We start from the raw sequence: 14,205 nt of genomic DNA, 5'->3' as shown, positions 1-14,205 counted from the left end.
GTGAAATCTGGCTGTGCAGCTTTTATCTTTTTATATTTTATTTTAAAAATACAAGTCTGACATTGCAGGTATCCAAGTCTGCCAGCGGGTTAATGGAACATGCACATGGATGCAAATGAGGAAAATGTTCAATAGGAAGCTATGCAAGGTCACAAAGGATCAGTGGAAGCTCAGGCCGTAGGGTGGATTCAGGCAAAACAGCGCTGCACTCGAGCAGATCCCACACGTCATCCCCACGTTTTCATGACTTTCACTGAGGGAGAAGAGAAGATGAAATCATGCAGGTATTTTCATCTCCTCGGTGTTGACTCTGGGGACGGATATAGAAGACACCGCTCATTTTATGACTCTATAGCCACAGACACACACACGCACACACACACACACACACACACACACACACACAGTGAGGGCTGCAGAAGCTGGTGCACAGCTTCGATCCGTTGTCCGTCCACATCCGTCTTTTTTGTCCTGCAAAGTCTGGCACAGTCGTAGTTACAAGTGTAAAACGTCCACGTGCGTGTGATGTGAGCTGACGTGCAGAGAATTAAACACAGGCTTCAGGATTGAAAACATCAAGTGTACGTCAACAAACCTCCGGGTGCAGGACCGAATTACAAATCCCTGCTCCAAACACGCGAAGGCGATCACAGCGTCATGTGGGAGCACAAGGTGAGAGCAGCAGCACTGCAGCTCATGAGGAGAGTTCAGGGCCGATGAAGCAGCGCCCTGTGATTATTAGGATCATGAGCCGTTGGTGCGATGGCTTTTTAATTGTGTTTAATGGAGCTCCTGCTAACGTCGACGCCCAGGGGGAGTTTGGAGAGCGAGCCCGGGGTCGTCCTCCATTACGCTGAAAGGCAGAAACAGCGACTCGGCCCCGGACGAGGGATCGGCCTCTGAAACGGCTCAGGAGTCAACGTGAATGAATGAAGGCGCGTCTGGACTTTCACCCTGTCACAGGGTCGTATAGTCGTATTTATTAGACGGTGCCTGGAGGAGCTTCCTGCTGTGGCCCTGCCTCCCCCCTGTCTCCCTCTGCCTCCCCCCTGTCTCCCTCCCCTGTCTCCCTCCCCTGTCTCCCTCTGCCTCTCCCCTGCCTCTCCCCTGCCTCACCCCTACACCCTTCCACCGACCGTGGGCAGCAGCAGATTCGAGGTGTGAGGAGCCTACATGTTGTAAAGCTGCGGTGCAGCGTGAGCAGCCCTCCCACTCTCAGAGCCCCCCTGCTGGGCTCCAAGTTGAGCCGTCGAGCAGACCGAACATGGATAAAGCTCTAAAAGCATCAAAGTAAAATGTCTGCGGAAGGAAAAAGTAGGAAGAGCGAGTTAACGCACAGATTTTTTTTTTCCTGAGCTTCTGCTTCTGGAGCTCACCTGGGCAGGAACGTGCTACTGGCGAAGCCTTGGACTTGTAGTTCCCGCGTGTCACCGGGTTTTTGGGAGCAGAGTGGGAACGTGACAGCTGAGCCAAAGAAGGAGCCGTTCCTGCAAAGGAAACATGAGCTGAGGTGTTTGTGGGCGACACAGGGTGGGACTTTTCCAGTTTTCTGTTTGGAGAGGCTGATGTTGTGGCTGCAGGGTGACTTGCTGTCCGTCTAACCTCCACTGATGATCTGCTGACTCAGCCACTTCCCGCCACCTCCCTCGACACCATGTGCACCGCTGCACGACCGGCCACAGCATCAACTCTGGCCTTAAGTCAGTGCTTATGATTTCCCCTGGGTTTATGTGCACTTGAATCAACAATGACCCCCGGCGTTTGGCATTTATTTTGCCCACCGTGAACATGTGCCAGTCTGACGCGAACGGCCATCAAGCAAACATTCCCCATCAGTGTGTCTGCTTTTAGTAGACTCGTATTTGAACGTACTGTAATGTTCCGCAGCACTGGAACAGAAGCCCAGTGTTGGGTTCTGGAACGAGAATGAAGAACCCGAAAGCAGGACCCACGTGAGGTGAACTAGTGCTAGAGGTGAACTAGTGCTGAAGTGAACTAGTGCTGATGGTGAACTAGTGCTGGACGTGAACTAGTGCTGAAGTGAACTAGTGCTGATGGTGAACTAGTGCTGGACGTGAACTAGTGCTGATGGTGAACTACTGTAGTGCTGGAGGTGAACTAGTGCTGGACGTGAACTAGTGCTGGACGTGAACTAGTGCTGGACGTGAACTAGAAGGTGAACTAGTTATGGAGGTGAACTAGTGCTGAGGTGAACTAGTGCTGAAGTGAACTAGAAGGTGAACTAGTGCTGAAGGTGAACTAGTGCTGAAGGTGAACTAGTGCTGAAGGTGAACTAGTGCTGAAGGTGAACTAGTGCTGGAGGTGAACTACTGTAGTGATGGAGGTGAACTACTGTAGTGATGGAGGTGAACTAGTGCTGAGGTTCCTGCGTGGCTGTACCGTTGTCAGACGCCGTCTCCTGCTATAGGGGCTTGTACGGTTCCACGGCTGTGTTCTGATGGGCCCATTTCTTATCTAGAAGTGTCCGTCTCACGTGGGGATGCCAAATGGCAGCAGTGGGACAGCCCGCTTCTCACCTGCCTCTTCAGCGATTCATCAATCGATGTCACCCCCCTGTAATTACCCCCAGCAGTACTTTTGATGTCTCGGTGTAATTCAAGGTATATGAGGTTATCTATTTTAATAATCTGATCAGATGTCTCTTGGCAGCCATATTGAATATCCTCAAGGAATATATTTGATATGTGCTCAGAGTCCATATCTGTTACATCATCTTGACTGCTGTAGCGAGATATTAGAAATCCATACACTCAAAATATGATGTATGACTCAGCGGCCGTGGAATCGACTGGGGCTTTAGTGTGTTTCACTACATTTACTTTTCTGCAGCAGGAGAAAGAAATCACATGCTACGCAATCAACAATGATTTGCACGCGCAGTCCGGTGGAAAACGTGGGGTCCATGAGGCGAACGGGGGACGGCCGGTGCTGCTGATGAGGACGGATCACACGAGGCCCACGCGCATGGACGCTCAGGTGGACGCCGTGTGTAGCTGAAGGAAGCTCGGCCAAATTTTCATCTTCTCTTTGGAGAAGCAGGGAAAAAAATTCAACTAAAGGACCCGTGTTTGTCCACATAGTCGGAGGAAAGCTTCTAAATCTATACCTGCATCTACTTCACTTCGCTCGCTGCTGGCGTTGATTTCTTTTGAAAGCCTTAATATTCCAGTTATTGAGTTTAAAAATTCAATATCAGACTAGTAAAGAGCAAAGAGAGGATAATCCTAGAGAAAGATGAGGAACCATGACTACGGAGAGAAAATATATAAGGAAGAAATAATGAAGGGTTCAGCTTGTGGCTGTTTACAGGTGTGTTCGCGGGGTTCAAGCGTGGAAGCTGCTCGACCTTCATCACTGGGGTCTTTTCATTCATTGCTGGCACTGATTAGTTGTTGCTATTAGCTGCATCTGACTTCTGTGTCTCCTGCGTCTCTTCAATGGCGTTTACATGCAGTCAGATTTCTAAATCTGGAGCAGAGTGTGTGAACTAGCGTTTGACTGCATCACTCTGTTTTACTGCCCGGTCCCGGCCCGACGTTAGCGGCGGCTGCCCAGTAACTGCTGCATGCGCCGATCGGACGGGGTCGGCCCCCTGCTGGGCCAGCTGCCAGGCAGCAGGACCCACCTGCACCCGACAGCAGCGCTGTTAATCCTCCTCATCATGTCGTAAACAGAGACGCTGCCAGGCTGAAGAACGGCCCCTGCAGGTGAACGGAGGCCTCACCGCTCTGTGTGACGCATGTGGATGCAACACAGACGTCTTCATGGGTCCACGCGGACCAACCCGCTGCTCACGAGGGACCGTATGAACACTTACAGAAAGGAAATGTGACTGTAGCTCAAATGTGAGATGAGAAACCAAGAGGCAGAGGCACAAAAAGGAGGTGTTGGTGAGAGGTCATTTACTATCGTTGATCAGCAGTCTTCTCTCACTTCCGTCTACTTGTTAACTGTCTCTTCACTTGTCTCCGTTCCCCAGTTGCCTCCTGAGCTGTAATCTAATGTTACCCTGGGAAGCGGACAGAACTATGGTGCAACTTTTCAGAGAAACCAATCATCTCCACTCTCTGCTCTCGGCGGCAGCTGAGCCGCGGAGGCGTCTTATTGAAGCTTTCTCCGCGCTGACCTGTCGTCGTAGCTCCCGTTGCTCCGAGGGAGATAAAAGCATAAAATGTGCTCTACCCGGCGCTGATAGATCTGAGATCAACACATGTGCGCCTGTGTTTGAGGTCGTGAGCGAGGCTCCTTTTGCTGATTATCTCGCCCAGATTGTGTCTCATTATGTGGCTGTCATGGCTCTGAAGTGGTTTCCCAGTGTGAGCGGAGCAGAACGCAGACACCCACGACTTTGTTGTGCTGTTCTCCAGGATATCGGACACATCCGGAACAAATGGACACGCTTTTTTTATTTCTCAGCTGATGCTTTAGTTTTAGATAAAGCTTTTGGCCGAGTCTTAGGCTCATGTGATGTTTGACGAACACAATCATCTGCATTTTATTTGTTCACAGTTTTTCATCTGGCATAAAATCGGATGCATGAAGCCTCCAACTATCAGCTACTCAGTCGTCACCTGAGACATAATCCACTGAATCCTTGAACCCGGCTGGTTCGAGGTCACTTTGAATATGATGCTGATGCCGTCCTTGTATCGATTTAATGTTTAAACTTGGTGTTTAGTTGTGTCTTTAACTTATTTGTGGATGACGATGATGATGTTGAATTCAGTATTAATGTCCACTTCACAGTAGCATCAACATTGAGCAGCTTGTTTCACAGGAATGTCCACATTAAGTGAACATGAGCTTCTCATTGAACCGACTGAAGCCCAGTGTTGATGGGATTCTCTACAACCAGTGTTGAGTGAGGTTTTGTCTGGTGATGTCTTTATATGTGTAAAGTCGTACATTTAGGTCTGTTTTGACCGACTGTGTTTTCTGAAGTAGTAAATTGTTTTTCCTTCTCAAATGATTTCTTTGAAAGCGTGATTGAGAAAGGCAGAAATCTTCCTGCTGTTCAACTGAGACCGTGTTGCCGCTAACGCGACATTAAAGTCAGTGAGCATCACGCACCGCTGTAAAATATAACGCTGGCCGAATCAGTTTGTTTTAGACACGGCGTCGAGCGCAGATGTCTCTGTCCTGTTACTGCAGTAAAAGCTCCTTGAAGCATTTACGGCGCTGGATAAATCAATGGCAGCCAGCTGCGGCGTGAATCAGTAGTGCTAGACAGCGCTTTCAGCGTGGAGCTGCATTGATTTGCATTGATGAAGGCGGGAACCTTGTTGCTCCTATAAGATTTCAGCATCGAAGTAGAGCCGAACGTGAGACGAAGAACCAGGAACATAATTCAGAGTTTTCCTGGAGGTGGTGACGCGACGTGCGTTTACCTAAATGCACATCATACTGTATCTCATCAAATGGTGGATGTCACGTCATGCCTTAACTTACAGTAGTAATGTCTTCTATGGAACTAATTGCTTTTGAATGACGTAAGATGAGCCTGGGAGCTCAATCATTTCCCATTGGAGATGTAAAGGCCATTTATAGATATGGAAGAAACAATTGTCCAGTTACTCTGCGTGTAATACGCTCGTTTGGAGCCTCTTTTCCATTTTCGGGTTATTGGAGGAAAACTAATGGGCTCTATGCAAATTAGCGCTGGCATTTGGTTCTTCTTGGATTTGAGGCGCGAGGTGATGAGGTCAAGAGGAGGGATCGCCATTAACACGACTCATGCCTTGACAGTGGGGAGAGAAATTAGAGAGCACAGTGAGGTCAAGGAGCAGCTGAGGGGGAATGAGGGGAGGGATGGTGGGGGAGGAGGGGGGGAGCAACCTGAGCCATCAGTTGAGTTTCCCATCGCGGTGCAGCTTTTTAATTGACATTAAAATGCACTGACCCGCGTATCGGTCCTCCTCCGCGTCCTCCCTCCCCCCGTTTGACTGACGGGCTGTCGGTTCCATCCAGCGTGGCGTCAGGACCGGCGGATCCGTCCCGTCACAGCGGCTTGTTCTGATGCCGCACGGCTTGTAAATCTCTACACAGCTCGTTTAGTTTGTGCATCTGGAGGGGACGAGAGCTGCACCTCAGCATTTCACCTTCCGCTCCGTCCGACTCATCGATGACGTGATGGACCGCTGAGCGAGCGGCTTCTTCTGCCATGGCAGAATCAACGGTCGCGCATCGGAACGTGTGCGTGTCTGCTCGTAATGAGGCCCTGAAGGTGGCGTAGTTGAATCTGCTGTGTGTGTGCATGCGCCCAGAGAATGGGTCCCAGTGTGTGTGTGAATAGAGGAACTAATGCAGAATCTAGAAAAAAAACAGGACACATGTGGAGAGGACGAGGGGACATTGAAGGACCCCCCCCCCTCCTCTTCCTCCCAGTAGCAGAGGTGTTTCTGGATGGAAGGTTCAGGAGTTCACCTCCTCTAGACTGCAGCCGTCCACTGATGATGGTGGACGTCCCCAGTCTCACTCAGAAATGGATCTGTCCTGTTTAACCCTGGCTCCCACGCAAACACGCGCCGTGGCATTTCCATATAAAAGCAGGGTGCCCCCCCCCACCTGATTGCCTTGTCTTACCGTGATACAGACTTAGCTGCAGTCAGAGGCAGGAAATTGTGCCAATTACCTGCCATGGCTGTAAATGATGATGGCGATGGTCATGGCTGAGCATTAATTAGGAGCAACTCTGTTGCAGCTGTGCTCCCGAACACACGTGCTGCAGCAGCTCTCAATAACTGAACTAACCAACAACTGGTTTTGTGCTGTAGACTGAAGGCTGAAGTTGCAGTAATTTGCATGTAAAGTTGGACTAAACTCAGTTCAGCAGGTCGTTGCCACGGCTGCAGGAGGTCGAGGGCTTTGACTGTTATTAACAAAACGTGGTGCAGAATTACTTTCTGGAAAACCCCGTATCCACTGTGGACTTTTTGAACGGTATAGCTGCTGAGCTGTTGGTCGGTCACTCTGTTATGAGTGACGGCTGGAGTGTAAACATCTCATCATCTCATCAACATCTCCGCCTTGAACCGCTTCCAGCTTTTAATGCAAGAATCCATCAGCGAGTGCAGGGTAAAGCGTAGCCTGGTGGTGGATGATGCCTGGTAAAAGGCTGTGCCCGAAGAAAGTCCACCATTTTATACAGGAAGTGGGTCATGGGGCGTGAACCACTAGCCATGGTCTTTACGGGGAGAGTTAGGTTTTAGTACCGTTGGTTTCGTTCTTTATTCTATTGAATTGTCTTTGCACATGATAAATACGTGTTAGTGATGTACTGATTGTCCAGTTGTGTTTTCATGTCTTTCATTGAGTTTAGCAGGTATTTCTTTAGTTACCCCTGTGTGTTTTACGGGCCTGATCAGCCAGTATCTATGTTCCTCTGTTTGTGTGATCACTTACTTTACATTATGCTGATGTCCAGCCACTGCGACCGACCAGATGTTCTACTGATGCACAGCAGTCAGTTTCACTTTAAGAGTTTAAAACTACCATTGTTCCTTGACACTGTCAAATAGGAAATAGCTGTGTTGAATAACATAATTGCAAATGAATTTTATTAAAAATTTTATAAAAAATCAAGCTTAAAGAGCAATTTTCCTTGGTTGGTTACCAGAATTTAATTGTTCTAACAATGCAAAACTATTTGCAGCATAAAATGCTCAACATTTCAGTGTGATCGCAAGCATGTTTTTCCACTGTCATGTAGCTGTTGGCCTCAAATATCTGCATGAAGTCTATAGATTAGACAAAACATCTAATCTATAGATGATAAAATACAGATGGAGCACTTTAGGATTCACAAAGGGGAACTTGTTTTAAAAGGTAAAATTATCCCATTTTTCCTGATAGACTGTTAGACAGTCAAACATAAACCACAAATCAAACACAAACCACACCCAGGGATGCACACAGTTCATATATACACAAATCCAGCGTTAACTGCCAGTCATGCAGGTTTGTTTACAGCATGTCGTCTCCCCCTCCACCATACAAATCTGCCAGGTTCTTAAAGCGCGGCCCTCTTTCGTTGTAGTCCTGGTCTCCGCTGCTCGAGGAGTTCAGGGACGACAGCCTTCCTGCATCCGAGCCCCCTCCCTCGAATACCAGAAGCGAGTCATAGGGGGCGCCGTGGGGTCGTTAACGCAGGTCTCTTTCCATCAATCAGATAAGATTAGAAACACAATTCACAATTAACCACTTTAAAATATATATGTATAATTGAGCGCTTCAGGTTTCCACTCACATCATCAATAAAGTTGCCAGTGTCCTCCCCATTTATAGGACGAGGGCTCGCCCTTCTCTACTTTTCTCCATCTTGCAAACAGCAGCAACAGCAGCACCAACACTTAACATAGAGCACAAAGTTTACTTTAAGACACTCAAGTTGTTAGGTCCAGACGTCTTCCGCTAAGATGCTGAAACACAACCATCATTAGCTCCCTCCAGGCTGGATGACTGACTCTCTGCTGCCAGTTTTTGACTAGAAGCAGCAGAGAGATCACATTTCTCCTACATTGACTGTTCTTAGGAAAAATTTAGAGGCACTTCCTGAAAAATAACTTGAAATTTAACTCCTAGTTTAGGAAGGTTAATTTTTTTCTATACAAGCCTTTAAATTTAACTGTAGCCCAGCCTTTAAGATGCTGTTGGTTGGGACTTTTTATATCACTTGCATTTGATTCAACTGTAAGTATAATAAGACATTGCCTATTTAAACATCTGCATCTACTACATAGAGAGGGTAATGATTCATTTATTTGGCAGCATTTGTTCAGTTCCCATCCAATATAATCTGCACAGCCCATGTTCTGTCTGAACTGGCGTCCAGTTAAACCAGGGGTGTCAAACTGTGGTCCTTCAGGGCCGGTTGCTTTTTAACCCTCCCTGCTGATCACCTTAACAGTCTGTGTCAGGTGGTTCATCTAGCTGCTAAATAACTGAACACACCTGATAATCAGCAGGCTCTGGGGAAGAGAGAGTTGGAAAACCAGCAGGGACTGGTTTGAGTTCAACACTAGAGTTAAACAAACAAACAAACTCTTCACCGGCTGTCATTTCTCCAGACATTTAAATTAAACATTTAAAGATACAGGAATTGTGACTGTGCTCGTTTATAAAAAGACTACATCCTCATCTGCTCACACCACATTGAATAAAATGCTAATTGCAGCAAGAAGCTGTGACGTTCACTTCCATAGGCTGACACAGAGCCTGGCCAGTAAAACTAGACTTACCAAGCAGCAGCAGCAGGATGCCTCCCAGGATCACAGGCAGGTCAGGTCTCACTAAACCTGTACAAATGATTAGGTTGCCGGCCACGTCGTCCCCAGTGCAGTCACACACTTTGGCCTGCAGGGTGCTTTCCTGCTCCAAGCCCTTTTTGTCTGAAACTCTCAGGAGCACAACGTAGTCTCCACTGGGCAGCTCCGTAGCCAAATTCAGGATTATACCAGTTTCTGCAACAAAAAAACATGTACTTAATATCCCTGACCATTTAGTCAGTCATTTGATCTCTACAGTATCAGACCAAATGTGACGCAGAAAGTGAAATCAGGTCAACAGGCATAAAATAATCCTAACAAGTTGGTTTTAACTCCTGGGCGTTCTACAGTCTGTACTGTCATCACTGTAACACTAGTTATGTGAACAGCAGCAATGAGGTGTACGCTGCTAAATGTGTTTTCTACCGAACACATTTAGAACACATCAACACTGAACATACTGGTGCTATTCATCTTAGCGGTCCAGTTGGGCTTTGATGTCCCGAGTAATGAGACGGCGAACGGAGCACCGAACCCAGGCCCATCTCGATCGATCACAGTCAGCAGCTGCTCAACTGGTTCCTTGTTGCATATCTGGGAAAACGATAGCAAGCAAACATGAACCCTTTAAAGTTAGTGAGTTTGTCCTCAGTGATGACGTGCCCTGTCATTTAGGAGAAATAAGATCATTTACAGAAACCTGAGTGCATCAACGGCACATGTACTGATTTTGGTCAGAGACGCACCGTTATAGCGCGCTCCTTAATGTACGGGGCGTTGTCATTGACGTCCTGAAGCTGAATGATTATTGTACCAGTTCCTGTGGCTGGGGACTCATCTGATCAAATGACAGGATGAAAGCTAAGCAGTTAACGCATGAAGAAATTAAGCAGACAGCAAAGAAGAGCTTCTCAGTTAAGACAAACAACACAGGGTCTCCAACGGCACGGTTTCATCCTAAAAGGTACAAGTCATTTCCACTTTGCACTTACCATTATCATATGCACCAATGAGTGCTGTGTACGAGTTATCCCTAACAAAGACAGACTCTCTGTCCATGCTGCTCCTCACCCTTATCACACCTTTGTCTTTACTGATGTTCAGCCAACCTGCAGGGTCACGGATTATTTTATACCTGATGGGAAATGATGAGAGATGAAAAGTCAGGTTCCAACAAACATTCAAATAATAGACACATTTCCTCCTTGCATTCATTACTTTGCCTCAGAGCCTAATGCATATGTTGTAATGTATCATAGATGATCACTGAAGGTGCAGCCACATTTACTGGAGCTTACTGGACAGTCGGTGAGCGGGCCGTGTCTGGGTTGGTTGCTGTGTACTGAGTCACTTCGCTGTTAGGAACAAGGTCTTCTCGTTCGGTCACGGTCTTTGTTTTTGCATTAAACACTGGAGGTTCATTGACATCCTTCATGTTGACCAGCACTGTGCTGTTCCGCTGCCCACGGCCACTGCCAAAGGGAACCTCATTCTCTACTGCAACCAACAAGGTGTGTATGCTGTTTGCTTCAAAGTCAAGACTCTGGAGAAAGAAAAGGATGTTGTTTTAATTACTGAGTAACAATCATTCCACCATTTTCACTGCCTTACTTCACCTCCTACCTTCGCAGTTGTAATAATTCCTTCTTGTTGTTTGTTACTTCCTGTTGTCACTCTGAAAAGCCCTCCAGGGTCACCACCAACGATCCTGAACTTTCATTCCAGGCCGGCGTATGTGGCTCGTCCCCATCCGTTACCACCATCTTGGTCACAAGGACGCCTTCCTGGTTTTCTTCCACTTCTGCTTTGTACTAGGAAAACGGTTGAACGAGAGAAACTAAAAACATGAAACTCTTCTCCTCGGTGGCTTTGTAGACATGGTACTTTTACTGGCTAAGCCAAGTTTCAACTTAAACGCTGTCATGAAGTCTATTAGATAACTGAGTATTATACAGTATACTTACTGCGAACTGAGTGTAGACTGGAGCATTGTCATTGCTATACGTTACAGCACTAACTACTTGGGCCACTGCACTCAGTCCTTCACTGCTGTCGGCAGCCTCTGTCCCCAGACTGTACTGTGGGCAAATCTGTTGAAATAAACCCGTAATTGAACCGATCATGGTTTAAGTCTGCTGACATGTCACGGGGCAGTATCTTCTCATCGTGTTTCTCTTTATTCAGAATTTTTAGTACAGTAGTAAAAAAGGGTAAACAAGGATCCTATTCGATTCAAAGCACATAAGGATTAGATGTAGGGATGAAACAATAAGAAAATCATATCCTAAAAAACGTCACGCAAATAGTAGCAAAGATTATAAAAAAAAATGATGTGAAGTCATTCTCTACAGCCTTAAAAGAACATTTAATTTAGTCAAAACCAGCAGCATAACGTCACCCAGAGCATATTCAGAGTGGACCCTGTGTAGTGCAATTACCTGTAAAATAAAGGAGGAAGGGTCCAGTTATTTATGCCTCTAATAGGACGATCCGCTTTAGTGCAGTGTTTCTTTATGTCATCGTGCTTGAGACATAGATAATTTAAAATTTTCAAAAGGGAAATATTTGAGTTTTATACTGTACAAAGCATTTTAGGAGATATGAGAAGCATTCAGTAACAAATTCAGTATTCTAGTATATCCCACATTTTTTAATTTTAAAACTACTACTCTTTGACCAGAGCAACAGTTGGTGCACATTGTAACGCAGTGGAATTTATAGTCCTTTTCATAGAACTCTACCGTTGGCATCTTCTACTCTGACCCCATCCAACCTCATGTCCTCCAACATTCTTCTACCATTATTTTCACTCTCCCTCCTCTGCACACGTCCAAACCATCAGTCTGGCCTCTGACTTCGTTACTTACGGGCACCGTGAGCCGTCCCTCTGATGAGCTCGGTTCTGACTCTGTCCAACCTGGTCACTATAAGGAGAACCTTAACGTCTTCATCTCTGCTGCCTCTGTCTCTTCCTCAGTGCTACCGGCTCTGACCCATAGAGCAGAGCTGCTCTCACCACTGTCTCATACCTTTTCTGTGAGAACTTCCTTTTAGCCAACCTCTTCTCTGGGTGCGGGTGCATGGAAGCTCTTTCTGTCTGAACCTCTGCCTGAATCGCTCACAGGTTTCTTCATTCTTGAGCTTCCATCTGTCTTGTTCCTGTCTTTCCTCTCTTCTTCTTCCCATCCACCAGAGTCATTTTACCCTCCAACATGCACTCTGACCTCCCTCACATGACCTCGTCTACATAGGATGTAGTCCACCTGGGTGCTCCTACCTCCACTCTTTAATGTCACTCTGTGTTCCTCTCTCCTGGAAGTAAGTGTTGACTACAGCCATTTCCGTCCTCTTAGCAAAACTCACCAGCATCGGTTCCTTTCTTTTACACTGAACCCGCCCATCGCCTCCTCATCACCTCTGTTCCCCTCACCAACGTGCCCATTGACGTCTGCTCCAACCACGGTTCTCTCTCCTCTGGAGATTCTCTCTATGACCTCATCAAACTCACTCCAGAATCTCTCCTTCTCTTCTAACTTACAGCTGCATGTGGAGCAGACCCTCTGACTACATTCACCACAACCCGTTTGATTTCTAGCTTTTGGCTCATCACCCTAGAACATTGTTCACAAACGCCCCCTTCAGGATAACCCCTACCCCGTTTCTCTTCCTATCTGCACCACGGTACAACAGTCTGAATCCTCCTCCAGTACTACATGCTTTGCTGCTGTACTGTGTGCTCCTGCACATACAGTACCTCCACCTTCCTTCTCTCCATCATGTCTGCCTTTCCCTGTCGTTGTGCCAACGTTAAGAGTCCCTATTCTCAGATCTATGCTCCTGCCTCTCCTCTTCTCTCTCTGACCACAAACCCTTCGAACCACAAAATCTCACCTGAAAAGCGAGCATTAGCAGGCAAACAACCGTGCAGCCAGCGGTCCCCATCGGCTGTTAGTTCCTGTGAACTTCTCGCTGTCGAAGTTGAAAAACAAAACAGTCGTTTCGATCTGAAATATGTTCCCCCGAGAAGTGGCGTCGCGGCTCCTGAAAGTTGTTTTCGACAATTGAGGGAGTGGACCTGCTGCTGCAGGTAATTTCCGCGTGTGACGTCAGCCTGCAGGTGTTCGGGTTCTGCATTCCTGATATCAGCATAGAGGCTGAACACACCTGTACCTGTCTCTCAAAGACACAGACGCAGTCCATCATACAATGCTCTCATTAAGCAGTGATACTGCTGTGTGTACACCACTCCCCCCCCCCCTAACACACACACACACACACACACACACACACACACACACACACACACACACACACACACACACACACACACACACACCCCACATGAAACAAGCCTGTGGTTCCTTATTCTCATATTTTTATGTGAGACATTTGTCCATTTAAAAATGACTGATTTTGAAGTCTGATATCAACAACAACACAGCCAGGTCCCAAGTCAGAGACACAAACACCAGCTAATCAGCAAGGCAGTCAAAACAAAGTCAGTATTTTCACACTTTTTAATGTAGAGTCTGCTTATAATTTGTAAAAGGAAACCAATTGTAAATTGCAACCACAGTAATTTTCTAAATAGAAATGATTGATTCCCAATTAAGGAGCCCCTCATTCATCTATTTATTCCTTTGAATGTTTCACTGCAGTCTGCAGTGCAACAAACCTGCAGCACATTAACTTATGTTTGATTTTATTTGTTACAAACATATCCCGTAGTTATTATCTTCACACATTCACCACACATATATGATAGATCATATAATGTAATGTATAATGTTTTCATGTTCTTTAAACAGACATAGACAATTATTTTTCCAATAAAACCACATTCTGAGACAGAATAAATTAATGTGTAGCACACATACTTATCTATAAACTGATTCACAGACCAGCACTGTCCAGCAAGAAA

The 14,205-nt window shown here is 46.6% G+C and overlaps 1 long non-coding RNA gene and 1 pseudogene across 1 annotated transcript in view; one reads left to right on the top strand and one right to left on the bottom strand.

The window, feature by feature from the left end:
- LOC129605113 (uncharacterized) overlaps positions 1-14,205 on the top strand; it is a 49,318-nt gene that overhangs the window by 10,500 nt on the left and 24,613 nt on the right. The gene's annotated exons all lie outside the window — the stretch shown is intronic.
- Positions 7,219-13,372, bottom strand: LOC114869910 (cadherin-1-like; annotated as a pseudogene).

The sequence above is a fragment of the Betta splendens genome, chromosome 14 (assembly GCF_900634795.4).
Source record: "Betta splendens chromosome 14, fBetSpl5.4, whole genome shotgun sequence".
Lineage (NCBI taxonomy): Eukaryota > Metazoa > Chordata > Actinopteri > Anabantiformes > Osphronemidae > Betta > Betta splendens.
The sequence above is the reverse complement of the archived record's forward strand: the minus strand, read 5'-3'. Positions and strand labels throughout refer to the sequence as shown.